The sequence below is a fragment of the Lissotriton vulgaris genome, chromosome 1_1, assembly GCF_964263255.1.
Source record: "Lissotriton vulgaris chromosome 1_1, aLisVul1.2, whole genome shotgun sequence".
Lineage (NCBI taxonomy): Eukaryota > Metazoa > Chordata > Amphibia > Caudata > Salamandridae > Lissotriton > Lissotriton vulgaris.
The window spans coordinates 709,845,056-709,861,308 of NC_141685.1; the positions used below are offsets into that span (position 1 = coordinate 709,845,056).

Below are 16,253 nucleotides of genomic sequence, written 5' to 3' on the forward strand. Positions count from 1 at the left end.
AAGTTAACATGCATGCACTCGGTTTCTCAACCTCGAACTCAAACTGCCGTTCACCCCCCCCCCCCACCCACTGATACATTCCAGGGCTCACCGACTTATCAAGCTGCACTAAAACAGAAACACAAACTCAGCAAGCAAATGTAAGATAAAAAGAAAACATGTTGCCAGCTAATAATTTTGGTTGGCATATGCTCACAACACAAAAATAAAAATACACTATAACAGCAGATGGCCATCTTGCAATGCAATTATACATAGTATATCATTGTTTTACTCTTTCCAACGTAGCTACCACATTTAGAAGCAACTTGTTGGCCATCCGAGATAAGTAAAACAATAAAAAACTATGCACAATACAATTCCAAGAGGGTCCGCTAAGTAAACAGCAAACTGGGCGGCAACCTTTGAATGCTCAGTTCTATAGAATCTACCTGATGTACGAATACAAGATTGCCAAAATTATGATTTTAAACGTGGTGACCATCTTGGAAGGGATCATACACTATGGACATTATTATTCCAAGATGGCAACCCAGTTTACAAACAGTAGCCTCACAGAATGCAGCTCGCTGCAGATAATCTGTGGCAAGTAAGTCAACCTGTAGGATGGCGTGGTGAGTTGCAGAATACTCTACTACAAGAAAAGAACTAGAAGAAATGGAAGTGACCATATGGAGAAAAAAATACTATTGTTAACAAAGAATTAACCGCTAACGCAGATACTGAAGCACATCCATTTTCAGGAAGAAGTCTACATAGAGACTAGCAAAAAGCTGTTCTGTACATAGAGCCAATGGCAGAAATCTATTAAACCATCCGATACAGCATGCAGTCATGAGGATAAGATTGTGAATGTCACTCAGACAGAAGATGGCTCTCCCAAAGACTACGCACACGTACACACACACACTATTTATTTTGTAATTATTACAAGGGCCAGCTTAGAAGATAACTACACCAGCGAGGCCACCCGAAGTGGGTCTGGCAAATATGATCACAGGTATATCTTCTACCCCATGTTTGTCAAATGTACCCAACTGCAAAGTCCTTGCTATCTACAAGTAAACAGATATTCCATGTAACAAATGCCGTACAATTAACTGTGTAATATCAATCCACTCCTAAAAGCCTACTGGTTTCAACATATTAAAAAAAAAGTGAGGCTTATTGGTTTTATTATAATTTTTCATACTAAATAGTTGAGACCTATGGCATATGCCATATCTTTTCCAACTAAACCATTCATGCCTACACTTTTTATCACTGGCTTAACACCATAACCCACTCAGGCTAACTATGTTGAGCATTAGTTTTCCTACGAGTTAATCATCAACTATAGAGCCATGAAATTGGAAGACGGTCATATATCCTAGAAACCTTTGCACCACAGGGTTCAATGTCAGAGACTCCTAGAATAAGGATTACTGTACTACAGAAAAGCCATGAAGGATTAAAGATTTAAAGATCCCTCTGGGTGATCAATCTGGATGTCAAGATTCTGAGGAAAGCATTTTGAGTGAGACGCTTATGGTCATACCGAGACAAATCCCAGTGATTGCACACTGAAACAATATGGTTCACCTCAGAAGACTCGCACAAATGATGCTTCAACTAAAAACGGTGCAGGGTGAGAATGTAGGGGTCACCAAATTAAATAATTCTGTGCCCTCGTTAGCATATTTAAGAAATGGGGCTGATCCGTCCAGACATATATATTTTAGGACAAAGGGGGATAGGCACGTGCAATCAAGGTTTACTCCGTATTATATGTAGTGAAGGCTTGGACACTTTTGGCAACAGTAAATGCAGAAAGTCCTGTGGCATTTTAATTTTGGGATGAGTTTCATTGGCTCTGCAAATCTCCTCTATCCGGAGCTAAAACAGATGGCAAGATTTCAGAGCTGCAGTTCCACAAGAGGGGCACAAGTTAGGGTTATCAGCTCAAATCCGTTGCTGGATGGCCTGGCTATGAATTCTCTGGCAAGCACATTCAAGGACGAGTTTGCAAACTGAATAGTAAGATGATAAACAATACACAATGTCTCAATGTAGACAGAGGCTTGCACTTACTTCTCACACAGGGGTCTAGACTTGGTTACGGGTCCAGAGCATTGTTCACCCTCTTCCTTGAGTCCCCTTCAGCAGCAAGCAGAATATTACCAGTGTTACTCCCTTGGACTGGGTCCTGCACCCCAACAATCAGCAGCACTGGGAAGATGATTTCCATAACAACACTACCCGGGCTAAAGACGGCCATGACTACAGCTCATGGTAGATCACTCCATGGTGCTCAGCCCCCTCCCAGTGCAGGTAACACACAGCCCAATGTTATAACCCGGATATATGCTCCCTAAATGTTTGCATTCCGTTCTCTGTTCAATTGGTTTTCGTAAGTTGACGTCTAAGACTGGTTAACCTCCGCACTGTTAAGCATTCCCTGACTGACATGGGTCCCCAGGGAAGATACCTGTTCACCACATGTAATATTAACCCCTTCGCTGCTTCCGACGCCCAACAGCCGTCGCGCGAACTACCTCCGTAGTGCTACGCACATCCGCTGCCCGTCGCCGTCCCGCCCTCTGCACTAAACCGCTGTGGAATTGCCGTAGCGGTTAAGGGATGGATAACGCACCTAAGCAACACAACATCCACTACCAGTTAAAGCAGCGACGAATCTATAAAGCGTTCCTCCAGGAAACACATTTCACTGAGATTGAAGGAACCAAAATCAAGCACAAATGGAAGGGTCAAATCCTCCACATGACCTTCTTGGTGCATGGTAGGGGCACAGGAATCTGGCTGAGCCATGGAGCGACTTTTGCAGTTTTAGATTCTAGCATAGACACCAAAGGGCGCTATGTCCTCCTTTGGGGGGGGGTCAAGTTGATGGCCTACCCCTAGTACTACGTAGCCTTTATTTCCCAAATGTTGACTAGGCCACTTCTTGGACGTATTGAGCAGTGTTAGAATGGGCAAGACCCTAGAGATACTGGGGGTAGACTTCAATAGCCTATCAGACGTTATGCTTAACTTATGGCATCCACCTTTGCCAGGTAAAACCATAGTGCGCAACGCTAGGGTGCTCAGAGATTGATTGACATGCTGGCCCTTGCTAGACTCCCAGCGTCTTAGGAATGTGGAAACTTGAGAACACTCATACTTCGCCCGTCTATCCAGTTGGATCAAATACTTTGCACCACAGAGCTACAAGAGGCCATTTAACTAACTACCTGGGAAAACTACTACCTGAACTTTGCCCAAAGGAGTTGGAATTTTAGTGGTGCATTATACCAATACCAACCATGAGGCTCCAGTTTTCATGGTTGGAAGAGCAGGTGTTTTCGTGACACACTACACAAAGAAGAGTCAGGAATATTTCCAGCACAATCCAGGCACTGCCATTTTATTCACATGGAGTGGGATGCGTTTCAGGCTGTCCTCAAGGAGGTTGTCAAATATCAGCTTAGGTCTTAATATTTGTATTCAGAGAAAGAAAAGTAAACAACCTCCAGGATAAAATAAGCACCAAAGTTAGAGGATTTTGTAAAGTAAACTGTCGGACAATCGTGCTGAACAAAGAGTGTGAAAGGGAAGGCTGTAGGATGGCATTTTTTTCCCCCACGCACAACATTGAAATGGAGTAGGTATGAAAGCTCTTTTTAGGTCTCGCCTAAGCCACTCCTTTAGGGATGCTTGGCGAGATTAAAGTAAGGGCTTTCAAAAGTGCACCCAAAGTGTGGATTAGGTACAGTGCATGTGAGCACAACCGCGAGCATTGTGCACAGCTGCCATTTGACACCAGATACTTTGTGCGCGCGCGCCGCGCTCCGCCTCTGCTGCCACCCGCATTTAGCTCACCAGGCTGAACACCCCCTTACCCCCATATGCTCGCTTGCAAATGTCCCTCCCACCCCTCCTTTGATCTCCGCTTTTCTTTGAACTTTTCAGCGCAAGGTCTCACAGGCTCCTCTCCGTCCCCTTCCTTTAATGGCCCTCCCCCAGCACAGAACGCGCATCGCTTGTTAAAAGTGCAAACACTCACTGCTTGAGCAGCCCAGCTGCCTATTGCAGAAAAACTAAAGAAGCGATACCCAGGAAAACATTATGTATACGGTTATAAACATGTTGTTTCGGATATCTTGCAAACGTATTTACATTTTTAAAACAATACCACGCCGCTCTTTGCATGCGCACCGTTATGGTAGCGTTATAACAAGTAAGTATATTCTAACAGGTTATTGTTGCAAACAATAGATTATGTTTCTTTCGCTGAAATTAGATGGTGTACAATCGATAGCCAAAGCAAGCACATACTACACTATTCACTGAGCAAGCAGCTGTTGATCAACGCCACACAGTGAATTAGTGAAACATAGCAGTTCACCCCAGGCTATATTTATTTTCTATGTGCCATGGAAAGCAGTCATAATGCTGCTGTGTGGCATGGACTGCTCTCCCAAGCGAGCGTGCTCGCACCAATCGCGGGTGCACCCATCACCTCTCTCTCCCTCTCTGGTGCCGCACTTTCAGCACAGCGCCGGTATTCTGTTGACAAAGCCAATAACTGCAAGGCTGGGCTGCAGACTTGCAGCTATTGGCTTTGTCAACAGAATACCGGGCACCTGCTTTATAATTATGAAAGCAGGCGCTGTGCTGATACAATGTGATTTTTCTTTTCTACAACTCACTAGGTTTGTCCCACTTCTTGCCTCCTCGCACTCCTCCCTCCTCCCTCTGTTCCTGCTCCTGCAACATGCCTTCAGCTCCGCACAGCCAGCAGCAAAGAGCGTTGTGAGGAACACATGATGGCGGTGCTGGGTATTAAAAGACCAGATCGTGCTGCTTCTTGTTTACTAAATATATATATATATATATATATATATATATATATATATATATATATATATATATATATATATATATATATATATATATTAATCCAAAGTGATCCTTCAAAGCCTGAGAGCGCTCGACAGCGTGTGCACTACCCAAGAGCTGGATCCCAGCCCCAGAATTAATTTTGAACAAAGGGGGGCGGCACAACTGGATACTAAATTCAGCTTTTATTCACACAAACACTCCACCAACGCATTTCAGCCTCACGGCTTTTCTCACGGTCAGTGAGTCCTTCCTTGCTTTTGGTTTAAATACTGCCCCATGTTAGCCATTAAGTGGCATTATGGGATATGTAGTTTTACAAGCAACATGTTGCACACATTTAACAAAAAAATTATTGAAATTAAACAAAGGACTAGTGTGCTGAAATTATCAGAGTGTAGTACTCTAAGCATCATAAGTTATTTACACTTAGGGCTTTATATTTTACAGTCCATAATTTTAAGGATTTTTAGGGTATAGTACCCTGGTTACAGTTCATCAAAAGTTCAACTGGGCATTGTGTCTCCTCCTCTTTCAAGTTTTGTCAGCATTCTTAATCCATAGAAAGTCATGGCTCACCAATCCCCAGCCAAACATTTGAAATCGTGTCAAAATGGGGATTGGCGAGCCATGACTTTCTATGGATTAAGAATGCTGACAAAACTTGAAAGAGGAGGAGACACAGTGCGTCTCTTAAGACAAATGGAATCCCGTCTAATAATTCAATTCCGCACAAAACATCCCAGAGGCATGAACTTTGGAGAAGACCTCCATATACATCTGGAGTGAGGAAATGCCCAGTTGAACTTTTGATGAACTGTAACCAGGGTACTATACCCTAAAAATCCTTAAAATTATGGACTGTAAAATATAAAGCCCTAAGTGTAAATAACTTATGATGCTTAGAGTACTACACTCTGATAATTTCAGCACACTAGTCCTTTGTTTAATTTCAATAATTTTTTTTTTTAAATGTGTGCAACATGTTGCTTGTAAAACTACATATCCCATAATGCCACTTAATGGCTAACATGGGGCAGTATTTAAACCAAAAGCAAGGAAGGACTCACTGACCGTGAGAAAAGCCGTGAGGCTGAAACGCGTTGGTGGAGTGTTTGTGTGAATAAAAGCTGAATTTAGTATTTTATTTATTTATTTATTTATTGTAGAGTTTTATATAGCGCGAACAAGACCCGTGGGTATCAGAGCGCTTGACATCAGAATAGGTTAACTAACATACGTGATGACATTATAATAAACAACATATATTAGGTAGATAATAGAATGAATATGATTGTGTGAGACGATATAAATGCAGATAAAAAACACAAGTAAAATTCGCATTAATAGGTTAACTAACATAAATGTTGACATTACAAGAAATTAACAGATATGAGGTAGATAATAGAATGACAATGATTGTGTGAAACACAGTATATGAAATCAAAAACACAAGTGCAATTCGCATTAAGAGGTGGGGTAAGGCTAAGCTTATATCATATGCCATGTGTACCGCCCAAGTGAGGTAGGCGATGGTAAGGTTTAGGTTTAGAAAAATGTTAACCTTTCTAAGACCAAAGCCGTTAAGAGGTAGATAGTAGTGTGGCTATGACTAGTGTGAGACAGTGTATATGAGAAACACAAGTCACCATGCAGTTCGCGGTAAATTGTCCATTCGTGGGGTAAGGCTAAGCTGATATCATAAACCACATACCCCCACAAAAACTGAGGTAGGAGAGGGTAAGGCTTCGGCTGTGAGATAAGATAAATTATTAGGTTTAGGCTGTGAGATACAGATATGTTATCACATTGCCCATCTGGGCATTAGGAGAGGGTATATCTGCGTCTTATATAAAGCGCCAGTCTTGAGTCAAATTAGCTTTCATCTTATTCCAGTTGGTGCTTATCCTTCTGAGAGCAGCCCTAGATCCCGATAGTGTATCTATGCAAGGTATTTGCACATCATGTGGCTCTTCACTTCCCTCTTGAATGATGCAATGTTGCGGATCTTCCTAATGTTTGGAGGAAGAGAATTCCAGATTCTAGGGGTAGCTCCAGAGAACGCTCTGTTGTAAGTCTTTTTCTTTCGGAACCTGGCTGGCCGCAATAGCAATTCAGCGGCACTCCGACTTGGTCTATCACCTCCCGATATCTTAATTTTCTTGGCTAGATATCTAGGAGTGTTGAAGTGTATCGCTTTATGGGTGATACATGCTAACTTCATTTGGATTCTGGCTTCATAAGGTAGCCAGTTTAAAGCTTTCAAGTGAGGGGATATATGATCAAATTCCCTTGATCCTGTGATAAGTCTTGCCGCTGCGTTGAGGCAGGCTTTTAGCGGAGCTGTAGACATTTTTGGTAATCCTGTTAAGGTGGAGCATCCGTATTCGATCCTGGAGATAACAAGAGATTGGATTGCTAATTTTAGGTCAGCTTCAAGGATGAAAGGTTTCATTTTCCTTAAGTAGTTAAGGTGGAAGCGGGCACTTTTAGACATTGCCTTAATGTGTGCTTTCATGTCGAGGTTCTCGTTTAGGGTGATTCCAAGCGATTTAGCTGATTCGACTAGTGTTGGGGTGCATCCAGTTGTGCCGCCCCCCTTTGTTAAAAAAAAATAAATATATATATATATATATATATATATATATATATATATATATATATATATATATCCTACTGGCGGTAGCCAGTAGGCATATATAGTTAGGACCTAGTTTCCATAGGAAATCCCCAACATTCTATTGGGAATAACTTTGTCGCTGGTTGATGAATCTTTGCAAATTTCTCAAAGAAGATGGCTCGCTCCGCTCCTCTCCTCTCCTCTCCTCTCCTTCCCTGAAAGTTTGGGGGTGATTAGTCAAGTCAAGCAAAATTTCCAATTGGGTCCGGTTTCGTTGGTGTTCTAAGCAGCGTTTGGGACATAACGGAGTTCTTCTCACGTTTTTACACCGTTAGCTTCTTGGTGTACACCGGACCCCTCCAGCAAGCAGGGCGAGAGCGGAAGAAAAGTTTGGGGGTGATTAGTCAAGTGGGGGCTGAGAAAAAAGGGGGGTCCCAAAACGTGTTTTCCCCATGTTAATTTCCATAGCACCTTTAGACACGGCTACAGCTTGAACAACTGAAGGGAATTACACCAAACGTGTCAAAATGGTAGTGTCTGGTACGCAGATCACGCTTTTTGTTAAATAGTGTAAATCCCTCCAGTAGTTCCTGAAGAAAATTAAAAGAGAAATAAATTATATATCTGTAAGCGCGCACCTTGCGGGCACCCCGCGATTTTTCGGAAAAAAAATTGGGGGGGGGGGGGGGGGGGCCTTGGGGGGCTTCTCTCTTTTATTTCAGTCTTTTTATTTTAATATCAAGGGTGCCCACCCCTCGTTTCGCCCTCCCCCCGCCCCCCCCCACCCCGAGATCACCGCCACGGCCCGAGCCGCCTCAAGATGGCCGCCGCCTGGTTGTGGGCAGGGCCGGGAGGACGTGGTTTCCGCTTCCCCCTGCCTGGGGGAAGCCTTCAATGTCCGGTCTCCCGTGCCGAGGGGGAGACCGGGTGATGCTGGCCTGAGGAGAAGTGTGGGCTGGTGCGGGGCTCCCGTGTGCTGAGGGAGCCCCGTGAGAAGAGGAGACGCCTTGGGAGAGCAGTGGCGTAGGTAGGTTGGTGCGGGGTGCCCTGGATTGAATAAAGAAACGTTCTAAACAAAAAATTTCTTGCCTATCACATAAAATATAACACAGAAAAAACCCTCCAATGCGCTTCATTTCATAAATAAAAGTTATGTTTAAAGTATAATTTTTGTTGTAGCAAAACCTATAGGCTTCAACGAGCAAAGCTACTTTACTCCAAGACTTTTTGATTTAAAAAATACCTGTTTAGTGGTCCATGAAACATTTCTAGTTAGGAGACTGCCCCCAAAGAGTTAACGGCATTTATTAAATGAGTAATCAATATTCGTTAAAGAAATTCCTTTGGTAATGGATGCTTTTTTATTGCTGGCAAAACATAAATAAATACACACTTACAAAATCACTCCCCATGACACAGAAGCATTTGCCTTCGAAATGATGAATGGTTTTCGTAAGCAATGGGTGGTTTCCAGCAGTTGCTGCCTTCTCTCACGCCAGTTGCCATCTCCCAACTACCACATTACTTCTCCCCTTTATTCGACCAACACTCCGCTCTTGTCCTGTGTCCAGATGTCCCTCATTACTGAGAGTGTTCACTCAACAGGTGTTCCTAAGTCCCAGAATCTCAGGGGAAATTTAAAGACGAGCCTAGATTTTTAAGAGAAATAAGCATAGTTTTACATTTTTGCCGAAGTCAGGAAGTTGCACAGTTGTCAGTCAAACCTGCAGTTCTTGTCGAATGAAGACATCTGCCGTTTTTGGCGCGGGCATGGTAATCCGATAGCTGCATGTTTTATAGTGTCCATATCTTCACCAGAGCATGTCAGAATGCGAATTCAGCAGAACAGATGTATGAGAGACTTAACACATTCCATAAATGCATTAATTAACTCAGTTATGAGTGCATTCATGTCCTAGGAATGTTTGTGCAAAACGAGGGTTGATTTGCTTCTCTCCTAAATCCGTCCAACCACAGGGCGCCATGCTCAGGTTGTTGGTTAAGTTTGCATAATATTATAAAATAGTGTAACTCAAACATAAGAACCAAAGACTGGCCTGGTTATGCGTATGAGTCGATATTAACTGAATGTGGTTTTTTCCTAAGACATCAACATATTTCTTTCATTAAGGAATCCCTTTTCCCCCCAGTAGCGGTCAGTAGTGTGAGAGCTGCCGGGCGGTGACGTGGGGAGGGGCACGGTGGTGGTAGTAAACTACAGAATACGGACAAATACAGGTAAGTAAACATAAAAATAAATACAACGAATTTTGGTGCGCGCTGCATTGCATTTGGCGATGTAGTGAACACAACTAAATTAATTTTATTTATTTTAATGTTTACATACGTGTATTTGTCTGTATTGCGCACACTGCATTGCATTAGGAGATGCAGTACGCACAATGAAATTTGTTTTATTTATTTTTATGTTTACTTACCTGTATTTGTCTGTATTCCTTAGTTTACTACCCCCCCCCACCCTGCCCCTCTCCATGTCACCGCCCAGCAGCACTCCCACTACTGACCGCTACTGCCCCCTCCTACTTGAAATCAAATGGGTTTATTTTTTTCAATTCTAATGAACAAATATCATCATTGTTATAGATTTAGCTCTCAGAGTAAAAGGGCATCTGGCTTTTATAAACACGCTTCTTGCTCCACTTGCATTTTCATACCAGGTTTCTAATGCAATTAGGAAACTTAGTCTGGCGTTTTTGGTATAGAATTAACACATTTTCAGACCAACTCTCGGTTACAAAACATCATTCTTTCCGCTGCCATGCTTTCTTCCTGTTTTGAATTATGGAGACGTGTAAAATGCACAGGAAGTGTATTTAATGACTGGTTTCCAACCTTAAACAAGCATTTGCAATGCAATTGATCTCGCATTCACGCAAGTTTAAATTATTGGCATTGTAAATGACAATGCGTTTTATTTATGTTTCAAAAACCAAAACATAAATATAAGGTATTGTCATTAACAATGCCAGTAGCTCAAACTTGCGTAAATGCGAGACCTGTCGCCACATAATTACACTGCACTCAATGCAACATACACTCCAAATCCCACTCAGTGCCACATAGTTATATGCACTAAAAAGTAGAAGACAATTTTTATTCTAGTCATGCATTTACACGTTTTGTAATCTCATGATCTGAAAAGAATTGTTTGGTGTAAAATCTCAGAAACCCAATGCCCTCACTATATCTATCTAGCTATTTATCGCCCTCACTCTATCGCCCCTCTATCTATCTGTCGCCCTCTGTCGCCCTCTATCTCACTATCTATCGCCATCACTATCTATCGATCGCCATCACTCTATCTATCGCCCTCCCTCGATCCATCGCATCACCACAGCATCACTTAGCACCACCACAGCATCACTCAGGGGCACCACAACATCACTATGCGCTACCACAGCATCACTGAACGCCAAAGCATCACTCGTTGCCACCACTTCACTCAGCACCACCGCAGAATCAATCTGTGCAACCATTCAACAACAACTGGTTCAAATATGTTCTCTCAATGTTTCAAGCTTTATTATAAATGTCACAAAAATGTTAATATTTCACTTCTGTTCTTGGATTTTAGTCACAATAAAATACAATGAACATAATATTCACAAAAGTTATTTACAAAAGTTTACGCTATTACCATTATAAATTACAATAACTTGTATTTAAGTATTATTAAAGAAATTAAAAGCCATTGTTTATAATATCAATACATCTAAGTCACGTAAATACAACACATATTGCATTACAAATGCTATAGATGTCACATTTGCAAAAGTTAAAACTATTAGCATTGTAAATGACAAAGCTATTAATTTCGCTATTTTCAAAACCAACACAAAAAAAAGTGTGTCATTTACAATACCAATAGCTCAAACTTTCCTAATGCGAGACCTATTGCATTGCAAATGGTTGTTGTTAGTAGGCACCAGCCTATGTGGGGCGGTATGCGTTACTCAATGATGAACGAGCTCCTTAACAGATCTGCAGTTGCTGCCTACCAACTAGCAGGAAAAACTGCAGTTTTGCGTGATAGGGGATGGTTTGCATTTTGATACGTTAAGCTCTGGAGTTGAATATGCAAATTTCTTTTTTTTTTTTATATCAAGTCCTTCCTTTTTCTCGATATAATATTACAGTCTGCTTCCTTTTCCTGTGAATGCAAGGAATGTTCTGTAGGGGCTGTATGAAAAGCAAACAATACAATCAAATACACTGGTCAAACTTCAGACAACCACCTCCCTACAAAGCCATTGGAGTCACATTCACAGAAAAAACAAGCATTTGCAATGCAATATGTCTCGCATTTACGCAAGTTTAAGCTATTGGTTTTGTAAATGACAATGCCTTTAATTTATGTTTTAAAAAACGAAAAACACAAATAGAACCATTGTTACTTGCAATATCAATAGCTCAAACTTGCGTAAATGCGAGACCTATTGCATTGCAAATATTTGTTTGTAATTGTGTGTGATGAAAAAAAGGTTTCCAATAGAATGAAAACATATCAGAACACTTTATTTGGTGATGCGCAAATGATAAACATTTTTGCTGACACCCAATTTACACAGATTATTTTATACGCTATATTGTTTTATCAGTAAAACTGCATGTTAATGGAAAGTTTGTGGCCATTTCAATGGAAAATATGCTCTTTGTAAATTACAGTGCGCTACCAAATCATACATTAGTAAGACTTTTATTAAAAAATTAGTTTTTAAACATGGACTGAGTAACATTCCTGTCCTGAAGACAATGTTGTTAGGGAACTAAGGGGAAGGTCAGGGGCTATTTGTAGCCTATATGTGGGCTAGTTTGTTAGTATACATGGAGCAAAAGCGGAATTTGCATATTTAAAGGTGCTCTAATAAGTGAAAATGAAGAAACAGGCGGCTCTGTAAAATAAATATTTTCTAGGATCACACAATTAGAGACCAGATTACGGGTCAAGTACATTACAGTTAGGTTGAGTAGGTTATTAAAGTCACTAGACATGCAGCTCTAGTAAACTTTTCATGATTTTTCGAGGCCTGCATGAGAACAAAGAGAAGTCTAAGCAGCACCGCTCACTGAGAAGGATATATAACAGGCCTGCCAAATGCTGGCCAAAGGCAAGACGCCAAAATCTGATACGCTACCCACAGACTATTACAACAGATTTGAGACCCTCTTGACCCGTAAATTGCTAATATCATATAAAACTTTGCAGGAACATTCAGCAGGCTCCCAGCCACTACCAGAGAGGCGCTAGTCATGTCCATTCTGAAACCAAGAAGAGACCTTATTTTGCGGTCTTCATATAGACTACTCCCAATATTAAATACCGATTAAAAAATCCTACGCAAAGTATTTGCAGACAGATTACTGCCTACACTGGTCTATACAGACCAAAACGAGTTTATCCCCTCTAGATACAGGTCCTTGAACCGGAGACGGTTATATCAGATATTGGAGCAATCTCCTTTTGTCTGACCTCACTAGGTCGGTATAACCATAGACGCAGAACAGGCAACACTGGTGAGCAGGAGTCAACAAACTCCCACCCCCTCGTACACAATGTGCATATGTTTGAGTCTGTGAGCCGCATGATCACTTGCCTATATAAAGCTCCAATTGAACATACTTGAGAAAATCTGCAACCACTAAGAGTCAAATGGGACACAACACTAGGTCGCAGCCTACACAACAAAGAATGGCAAAAAGCCCTGGGGAACCCCCACAGAGTCTCATGCAATGCCAGTTTCAAATTCATACAGTTCACCATTTTACACAGGTTTATCTCACTCCCCATGCTCTAAAGCATATTTTCCACAATGCATACGGCCCTAGATACCGTGATCCACACACTGATTTTCTACACATGTAATGAGCACACCCCAAACTACAGACTTATTGGGCAACTCTTCTAGGTGAGGTAACACAACGTGAGGATTTCCATTCGATGGAAAGCTATGTGCTGGGCATATTCCCTAGATCCAAAAGGACCAAAATTAGCTCCAGATTCATAGACCTGTCACCACTGTTAACTAAAAGGGCAATCACTAAGGAAGTGGAAATCAACCTATCCTCCTGCCATGCAAACATGGAAAAGAGATGCTGCATGCCAGGCTGACTTAATTTTTTTTTAAAAAGCTCTGAGATGGGAAGAAAACAGAGGCTCACGTAAAAGACCGATCTCTAAGGGATGGGAGAAATGCTCTGACTGACACAGACAAAGATCATACCATGCCACCCTAAATGGAGATTGAACTTCCTTTCAAGCCAGAGATTCAAGCTCACCTATTAGAATGAGACCCCCACTCTTGCTCCCCCAAAATCATCAGGGGGTGCCTGTGTGCAATCCTGGAACGCACACACCTGGTCATATAATCCACCCATGAGCTATGACCCGCATGCTAACAATGAAACCGCTTGAACGCGTCCCCATCCCATCTGGCTCCATCGCTCCAATAAGCCCCGCCAAAAGTTTACTGCATAACTAGAGGTTGTGTGCTGTCTCCCAAATACAACGACAATATACATCATGACTTGACAGTGGGGGTGGGGGTATGTTAGTTGTTAGATTTCCTTGAAGTACTGTTAGAACTAAGCATATTGTGTAAATTAACTGTGCACAAAATGTCAAACTGCTCTTAGCTGTTGAAACATAGAGCAACAATTAATCATAAGATGACAGAAGTATTTTACTAATCTGCATTACATGATAACAATCGACAATAAAAATAGTAAAAAGAAAAACTCTCTCTCTGGTTCTACTAAATGGATGTTGTCATTTTACTAACTCAAATTAGCTCCATTTTCTAAATTGATTTGGAATTTGTCTTGTGTTTCACTTTATTACTGCTTGAGTGCTGCATAATTATTTTACACACTAGCAGCCCGCCCCGACGTTGTCCGGGGGCAATCAGGCTTCGCGCAGGCAGTCCGCCAAACTTTACCGCTGCTCCCCTTGCTTGACCTAACTCAGTCCACTCCAGTCCGCCAAAGTTCACCGCTCCTCCCCGCGCTCCTGTCCTCCGCTCCTCCAAGCGCTCTTGATGATGTCAGCACGCACGTCGTTAGCGCACACGGCCGGCGCTACTTCCAAGGGACTACTTTTTTTTGGAACGTATATTTTTTAAGGAACGTATATTTTTTGTGGTATGTAGCCTATGTCACTCTGCAGACCCTGACAATTCCAATGATGTATTGGGTGTTTGGATTGACGCTGTGGTTCCAGAGTTTACCCGCCTCAAAGGTTCACAGTTCTCGCTTTGTAATAGGAGTATAGATTGCCTCCAAATTAAGCCTCATGGCCTTTGTGCCCTGTGACCAGGTAGGTCGCTCCCTCTGCCACCGCGCAGACCCCCTGTGTGCCGCTGCTGCCTTGTTCTCAGAGCTCTGTGTTGTCCGCTGCCCCACCACTGAGGACTGGTTTGTTTTGTTCTGCTGTGTATTGCTTTTGCCTTAGTTTTATTTCCTTTTGGGCTCCTGCTGCCCACTTGTGACTCGTCTCCTCCCCCATTGCCCCCTTGCATTCTTTGTCGCCCCCCGGCTCCCCATTCGCCGCCCCGCTCCCGCCTCCCAGCTGCTCCTCCCTCCCTCCCTCTTCCCCATATATGGAGGCCGCGCAGCGGCCGCGCCGCTGGCACGCCTAAGGCAAGCCCGTCTGCGCCTGGACCGCACCTAGCGCCAGAACCCCTGGCCCCCGCTGTAGCCGAACGACCCGCCTGAGATACGACCCCGCCGCCCTCCACGCACTCAACAACGGCCAACTGCCCGCCTGCTACCGAGCCACCTCGAAACACACCCATGGACCCTTCACCTGCCATGCCTGCAAATTCACCTGCCGCCGAACCAGCACCCCACCCTCCGGACCAGGCAACAACAACCACCACCTCAAGTGCCTCCTCCTCAACACCCGCTCAGTCCACAAACATGTCGAAATCTGGGACCTCCTCGACACAACAGCGCCAGACGTCGCCTTTCTCACTGAAACCTGGATGAAAGCCTCCTCAGCCCCCAACATCGCCATAGCCATCCCGGATGGCTACAAGATCACCCGGAAGGACCGTGTCAACCAAACCGGAGGAGGAATCGCCATCATCTAAAAGGAACACCATCAGCGTCACGACCAACTCCGAAGATACCCTCACCGCTGCCGAACACCTACACTTCCAGATCCACACCGACCCCAAGACCACCCTCAGAGGAACCCTTATCTACAGACCCCCGGGCCCAGGCACACAATTCAGTGAAGCCATCGCTGACCCCAGACTACATCCTCCTAGGGGACTTGAACTTCCACCTGGAGAACTACAACGACAGCAACACCACCACCCTGCTCGAAAGCCTCGCCAACCTTGGGCTCAAGCAACTGGTGAACACCTCCACCCACTATGCCGGCCACACGCTTGACCCCATCTTCTTCGCCAGCAGCCACATCACCTTCAGCCACTCCTCCGGACTACACTGGACCGACCACAGCTGCATCCATTTCACCTTCAAGAAGACGACATCCCACCACCACCCGCAACAGATCCCCCGCAGATGCTGGAGCAAAGTTACCACCGACCAGTTAACCAAAGCACTAAGCCAGAACCCTCCAACCGACACTACCGACACCAACGCCGCAGCCCACAACCACACACAGTGGATCACCAACTGCGCCGACGCCCTTGCACCACTGAAGATCCCTCCATGCAAGCCCGGCAACAGGAGAGCCACATGGTTCATCAACGACCTCAAAGACTAAGAA

At 43.5% G+C, this 16,253-nt stretch overlaps 1 protein-coding gene across 1 annotated transcript in view; it reads right to left on the minus strand.

The window, feature by feature from the left end:
• Positions 1-16,253, minus strand: part of ASPM (assembly factor for spindle microtubules) — a 388,799-nt gene that overhangs the window by 369,208 nt on the left and 3,338 nt on the right. The gene's annotated exons all lie outside the window — the stretch shown is intronic.